The sequence below is a fragment of the Penaeus japonicus genome, unplaced genomic scaffold (genome assembly GCF_977035675.1).
Source record: "Penaeus japonicus unplaced genomic scaffold, GWHDUDI00000001_assembly GWHDUDI00000014, whole genome shotgun sequence".
Taxonomy (NCBI): Eukaryota; Metazoa; Arthropoda; class Malacostraca; order Decapoda; family Penaeidae; genus Penaeus; species Penaeus japonicus.
Genome location: NW_028234416.1, coordinates 15,260,306 through 15,267,805, shown reverse-complemented (window position 1 = coordinate 15,267,805; position 7,500 = coordinate 15,260,306). Strand labels below are relative to the sequence as shown.

At 40.7% G+C, this 7,500-nt stretch overlaps 1 pseudogene; it reads left to right on the top strand.

Moving 5' to 3' along the window:
• The first annotated feature begins 5,790 nt into the window (after positions 1–5,790).
• LOC147470527 (uncharacterized) lies at positions 5,791–7,078 on the top strand (annotated as a pseudogene).
• The last annotated feature ends 422 nt before the right edge of the window (positions 7,079–7,500 follow it).

Here is a 7,500-nt window from a genome sequence, read left to right as displayed (position 1 = left end):
ACTAATTGTCTCTTCGTCCATCACTGCCACCCATTCCCTCTTCTTTGTAACTGGCAGTGCTATTTCCACTAACCATAAGACGTTAGTCGAGCTCATCTCAGCTTCAAGGTTCATTTATTTTTTCAAACCTATGTGACATCTTTCAACTATTATCAATGAGTTTAAAGTACACAAATCAAGGACTTTAAAGTACACAAATCACTGATGATCAAATCCACTGATGATCAAATACGATTACCATCCTTGTAATTTAGTCACTCAAACTTTACATGGTCGTCATTGTCCAAACCCTTCACTGTTTGCCATGCTTCTTCAGACAAACACTGTCGCCATACATATGGGTCCTAATCATAAATAAACAACCAACCCTTCTTAATCATCTTTAAAATTAGGAAAATCTCACATATCACCAAAGAAGGTGGGTGGATCAAATGATTTAACTGACAGTCTTTGTGACACCATAGATTTTTCATGTCTCTGAACAGAATTTTTATTTATTCTTTCATTTTCTAATTTGATTTTTAAATTCCTTTGCATTGTCTCTAGTTGAAAAATATTGAAAAATATATCTTCCAATGAATTTCCACATTCCTCGTTAATATTTTCAAATCGTTCAAATGCAATCGCTACCTCATTATGAATACTGTAAAGTGCGTTAATGGGTGCCTTATCCTGAAGGGCCTCTGTGAAACTGTTAGCCAAACTTACCCTTGGCTGCAGCCCGCTCCTTCTTCAGCCCAGTCTTTGTCAAGCCCCTATCTCGAAGCTATTGTTGAAATGGGTTGTAATAATTTCAACCTGAAATATACTACATAACGAGTACACATGCACTCAATATGGTCCACATGTACAGTGTGCTTATGACTAACAATATAAATTCCAAATCTATACACTAATCACACTAAAGAAATTACAGATTCACTCAAAATTATATCTGACAACATAAGGCCAAGGAAAATTAATTTTATAATGTTCAAGTCAATTAGACCATAACACCACTCAATATCTTAATAATGACACATCTTAACTCAAAACAGAAATTCATATTAGTATGTCAATAAAATGTACAAACAATCAATGATTAAAATTTGGTCCAATATTCCTTAAACATTTCTTTTTCCTTCGGCTGCTCCCATTTAGGGCTTCAACACAGCGGATCATCTTTCTCCAACGCACTCTGCCTTCTGCGTATTCCTCAGTCACACCTACTGCTTCCACGTCTTCCTTTGTAGCATCCATGTACCTTCTCTTTGGTCTCCCTCTCTTCCTCCTTCCGGGTACCTCAATATCCAACATTCTCCTCCCCACATAATCCTCATCCCTCCTCCTCACATCCCCAAACCACTTTAGCCTTGCTTCCTGTGCCTTTTTCCCAAATTGCTGAACATATGTTGTCCCTCTAATATATTTATTTTGGATTTTATCTACCCTCGTCACACCCAGGGAAAATATGAACATTTTTAGTTGACTTACTTCCATCTCTGCTTCCTGCCTCTTTGTCATTGGAATGGTTTCTATTCTGTACAGCATGGCAGGACGAACTACTGTTTTATATTTTTTTCCTTTAATTCTTGCAGACACCCTCCTATCAAATATCACTGCTGCAGTCTTCCTCCATCCATTCGAACCTGCTTGCACTCTCTTCTTTATTTCCCTACCGCAGTCTCCATTACTTTATACTGTTGACCCTAAGTACCTGAATTCCTCTATCTTTGCCATCTGCCCCTCCTTATAGCCTTATTGACTCCTCACCACATCCATTCAGACACATGTACTCAGTCTTGGTCCTGCTCACTTTCAGTCCGCTCCTCTCTAGTGCATACCTCTATCTTTCTAACTGTCTCCACTTCCACTCGGCATTCGGAACATATTACTACATCATCAGCAAACAACAAAGTTTGTGGGGCTTCCTGTCTTACCCTATCAGTCAGTCTGTCCACGATAATCGCAAATGGGAAAGGGCTCCGAGCCGATCCCTGGTGAAGTCCCCACCCCAAAATCTTCTGTCATTCCAGCTGTGCACTTTATTGTTGTTATACTATCTTCATACATGTCCCTCACCACCCTCACAAACCTTTCTGATACTCCTGAGCTCCTCATGCAATACCATAGCTCTTCTCTCGGAACCCGATCGTAAGCCTTTTCTAAATCAATAAACACAATGCAGTTCCCTCTGTCCTTTTCCATCAACATCCTAAGAGCAAAAATTGCATCTGTTGTGCTTTTCCCTGGCATGAATCCGAACTGTTCATCACTGATACACAACTCTCCGTAGTTTCACTTCTACAACTCTTTCCCATATCTTCTTTGCATGGCACAATAGTTTTATTCCCTCTAGTTACATCTCCTACATATTATAAAGTCTATCTGCGTACTCCTACCTCCATTCTTGTATGTAACTCTGTGCTCTTCCCTCTTATTAAAATATGTATTCATCAGTGTCATCTCCATCTTTTTTGCCCAGTCAATAATCATCCTCCCCTCTGCATTCCTCTCCCCCACGCCATATTTGCCTATCACCTCCTCGTCCCCATTATTTCCTTCTCCAATATGACGATTGAAGTCTGCTCCAATAATAACTCTCTCCTTTCTGGGGATGTTCTGAATCAATTCTTCCAATTCGCTCCAAAACTCCTTTTCCTCCATCTCGCACCCCATCTGTGGGGCATATGCACTGATCACATTTATTTGGATCCTTTCTACGTCCATCTTCAGTTATTTTGCTCCATCTGATACCCTCTTCACTTCCAGTATGCTGTTGATATACTTTTCCTTAACTATTACCCCAATACCGTGTCTCCTTCCCTCTATCCCATGAACAATTTATAACCTCCGCCGATCAGCCTCGCTTTACTGCCCCGCCAGTTAGTTTCCTGTAAACAGAGAATATCTATTTTCCTCCTCTCCATCATGTCGGCCAGGTCCATCCCTTTACCAGTCATGGTGCCAGTATTTAAGGACCCAACTCTTATCCCTGCTTTTTTATCCTTCCTTCTTTCATGCTTCGTACACGTTCGCTACCTATTCTCCTTCTCCCAACAGTCACGTAATGCCCCCTACTGGGATATAATACTGCCAATGCACAACAAACTAAATTGATTCACAATGTGATGCTTCTGATTTTTGTGCAAACACCCATTAATTCCCTCAAATGAAGCCTCCCTCACCAGCTTGCCCACTGTAACAATAATAACAAGGTTTCCTAAATTTCTCTTGTATATACTCATATTCAGTTAAGTACCATATTTGCAGGAGAAATACTATCGTTTGAAATAAAAGTCTAACAAAACCTGATTCCGTTGAAAATAAAGATAAATGCCTGCTCTCTTCCAGCAACGTGTTTTGGATCGCGCTCCAGCAACCGTAGTAACCAACACAAAAATACATACATTAAAAACAATACAAGCAATAGTAAATAGTTTTACCAAAGTGGTAGTTTGACAATAGTGCTGCATTACATTTCGACTCAAGTCATAGGCAAGGCTGGTCATCTGTGATCTGATTAGAATACTTTTGAGGCTGGGATATCGAACAAGCCCATGACATTGTTATCAGTTTAGTACCTCTACTCCCTTCTTTAAATGTATGGACCAAGAAACACATATCAACATCTGGTGGAAAACAAAAATATGCACGCTGATTGGAAAGTTCTCTGAACAAAGGTTTGCCATTGCTAAACTTATAGGGTTAGTTGTGGTGTGTCGTCACCAGTAGCAAGTCACAGAGGCTGCATCCATCACGTCAGACCCAATCTGCTCCAGCTACCTCCAGCCCTTGACTCGTCAGCTTACAATTGTGTCAAGCCATCGAGGCCCCTGTATCTGTGCTCCCAGTCACTACAGACACGATTGCTTCCCCAAGGACAGAGTCACCAAAGAACCACCTCACCAACAGAACTACACGCATGGAAATCCAAAACATTGAACGTTTTTTCGTCCCTAATCCCATATTGAGTTACATGTATCCATAGACAATATAAGCAAATACACTTTAATAATAATCATTATCATTATAATTTAGTAAATTATTCCCTAGAAGAGGTACTAACAGAAACATGGTCACCTACACTATGATGTTGTGGCTGTTTATGCATGTATCTTACACATTATTATTTACGTGTGTTTGTTCATATTGTAAGAAGGAAGCAGGAGACGCACAAGCCTTTTGAAAAGCCGCAGGTAACCGACCGTTGTTTTACCATAAATACAGCAGATATTGAAAAAGACCTCTCAGATAAATCTGAAACGTATCCAGCATAAAAGCAAACAAAAATAAATGACACATAATACCAGATAAGTATTACAATTTTAAATGACAAAGAAATAATGTCCCAGTTATTCTTAGCCTCAGTCGCTCTCCCTGACAATGTTAAAGTGTCTACAAGCTAAAACAGGTTAAACCGCGATCAGAATGTTTGACTGCGGATCGACGTCAGCATATCGAACATGTTAACACGCAATCTCTCCTGTGACATTTGAAACAGCTCCACTAGGGAATCATAAGTAATATTATCAAAATTCCAAATTTCCAAGTAGATACATATGATGCATTGCACAGAGGAATAGTGTACATATAAGTATGGGGTAAATTAAATTCAAATGTGACATCTGTTAAATCATATAATATCCATGCTGTAGGAGATGATACCTGAAAGATCAGACCTCATTCTCCATGCAAACTCCATCCCATGCTATGTTGCTGATCATGAAGTCATCAGGGGTCCAAGGTAATCGAAGCCTCACAATTGAGGCTCCGTGCGATTATCTGTTCCCGAGAAGGAGATAGAAGGGGGTGGGGGCAGGGTTAGTAACGTTAGTAGCCGCTCGGTCTATGATAGTTTTTATTTCTTATATGAAATATCAGTGCTGTAAAAGAGTCCTCTCACTCCTCATCTTGATTTTCTCTCTGTAAGTGCCTATTTTAATGACTGTTTCTTTTTCGCACCAATATTTATTATGATCCTTACGTAAACACTTGCTTTTATTCAGTGCAAGACGTGCGTTCGCTATTGGTCTCATGATATTAACATTCCTTATGTACGGGCATCATATGGCCCCATCCATATGAAGCCACATCTAAGTTACATAAATGTCAAGCTTTTACAAATCTTAATTCAACCAAAAACTTAACATGAAATAAAAGAGATAAATTTACATCGCCACTTAACAAGCATAGATTGTATTTTTCATTTGGGACTTTTTGTGCCATAGAACTTTTTGTGAGACTGAAATTCGCTCGCTTTATCAGTGTATTCACTTTCTGTAAGATTCGTAATATTTCAGACAGATAACCTTATTGTTAGTGCATATTTTTTTTACATTTTAGTATAAAAATGAAATACATATATGAACACAAGAAATTATAGATAACATGGTTTTACATAGTTGCCTTTATATCATTTCTCGTACTTACTCTTTACAAAAAAATGTCAATTTTTTGAGGCACGCAGTCACACTAGCGCTTTAAGCACCAGGAACCATCAGCTCAGTCACGCAATAACCACCTCGCAATTGTAAACAATGGCTCCGAGCAAGCAAACGTGCGCAGCGATGCTAAACTTTGTTTTAGCAGTTGCTGAGCGTAACAAGAAAATGCAATCAAAGAAACGAACTTGGGTCCGTTCATGGTTGAAAAAACGAGAGACTGAGAGTGTCTACCATCGCCTCGTCAAGGAATTAATTAACCTTGGAAGATCCCAACGAAATGAAGAAATGGCTCAGACTGGACAAAGTGCAATTTAATCACCTCCTTTATCTAGTAACACCCTTAATTCAAAAGAGTGATACTAAGATGAGGAAGGCAGTGACTCCAGGAGAACGCCTGACCCTTACTCTGCGATATTTGGCAACAGGTATGTACTATATAAAAGATAAGAATCTCTATTGATGGTAAGAATCTTTTAGAATTTTCCACAGTACTCACGGCAGTGATTCCTAACCTTTCCACATAGGGGAAACCCATGTAGTAAATTTGGTATAATTGGATAAAGATGCAACTAAATGTAGCGAAAAACAAACCTTTCGGCATGACGTAGCTTTAATTATGACGTAACGCCATAAAACCCTTTTCTTCCGGAAACGAAAAATAATCGAGATACAAGTATTGATAGCAGGCAATGCTGTCACATCATAGTAATGGCACCAATTGGGAAGCAATAGGTCTAACCGACAAAGTTATCAACCAATCACAGAGAATTGAACATAGAATCTGGGTCCTTGCTTGAATTTTAAAATCATTTTCGAGATGGCTACATTCTGTGCAGGATGTAGGTGCACTCCATGGGAATTTATAAAGCTATTTTCTAAAGATAACTCTGCAACACTGAAACTATTACGCGACCACAGTGTACTGCCAACGGAAGTAAAAACTGCAAATTACCCTGTTTTTTTAAATTTAGAGAAGGCAAGGTGGCATTGTGGCCGTTGGATCAAACCAGCAAAAACGAAGAAAAGAAAACAGTGCAACTTCACCGTGAGTGACTATAAGGGCACCTTCCTCCAAGGAGTTCACCTACTACCGTGGGAGGTAGTTTCCTTTATCAATCACTGGCTGCAGAAGCACTGGGATCACCACAGAATTTTTGAAAATCTTGGCTGGGCCCAGAAGACCAGCGTTGATTGGCGAAGCTTCTGCTCAGAAGTTACAGACAATTGGTTAGCAAACCAGGAGCCAATCGGTGGAGAAGGTGTCGTTGTTGAAATTGACCGATCTTACTTTGGAAAAAGCAAGTATGGAAGAGGACATCACTTCAGCAACATCTGGGAGTTTGGGGGGATAGAGAGGGAGGAAAAGAAGAGCTTCCTCATTCCCTTCGTTCCTCCTCTTGCTCCAAATAGGAACAAGGAGACTTTGGTTCCTCTTATTAAAAAGTACATTCTTCCGGGCTCCATCATCTGCAGTGACGGTTGGGGAGCGTACCTTGGCCTGGGCGAGGAGGGATACTCATCGGGTGGTCAACCACTCTGTGGAGTTTGTAGATCCCATGGATCAGGATATCCACACCCAAAATATTGAGCGACTCCGGCGTGACGTCGAGTGGACGAAGCGGCCTGTCGACGTACATCTTCGTCCAGAATAATTACTTCTATCGACACCACGCTTTCCTCGAAGAAGTTGCTCGGCTGTACCCTCCGCAGTCCGAGCGAGAGGACGTCGCTCGTGCGCCGTTGCCCGACCCCTCACGCACCTCCAATTAAGGTAAGAAGTGGTCGCAACTGAAGGTAAAAGACACATGCCATGAAGTGGCATAAGATGAGGGGGGCGAATCCCCACCTTGGCTAGGGCAGATATAAAACCGTTCAGTGCCATGTCGATGGTGGTTAACATCCGTATGGAAAAGTTACCTGCTACACAGTGGCCTAAAAAGTGGGGGGTCTAGGGTGGGGCGAAGCCCCCCCTTGGCTAGGGCAAACCTTAAAACTAGGTTAGGTGTATGGGTTGGATTTTGGTTTGAAAAATATTTAAAATCTCACACCAGAAATTGTATTGATGTTGACGCGC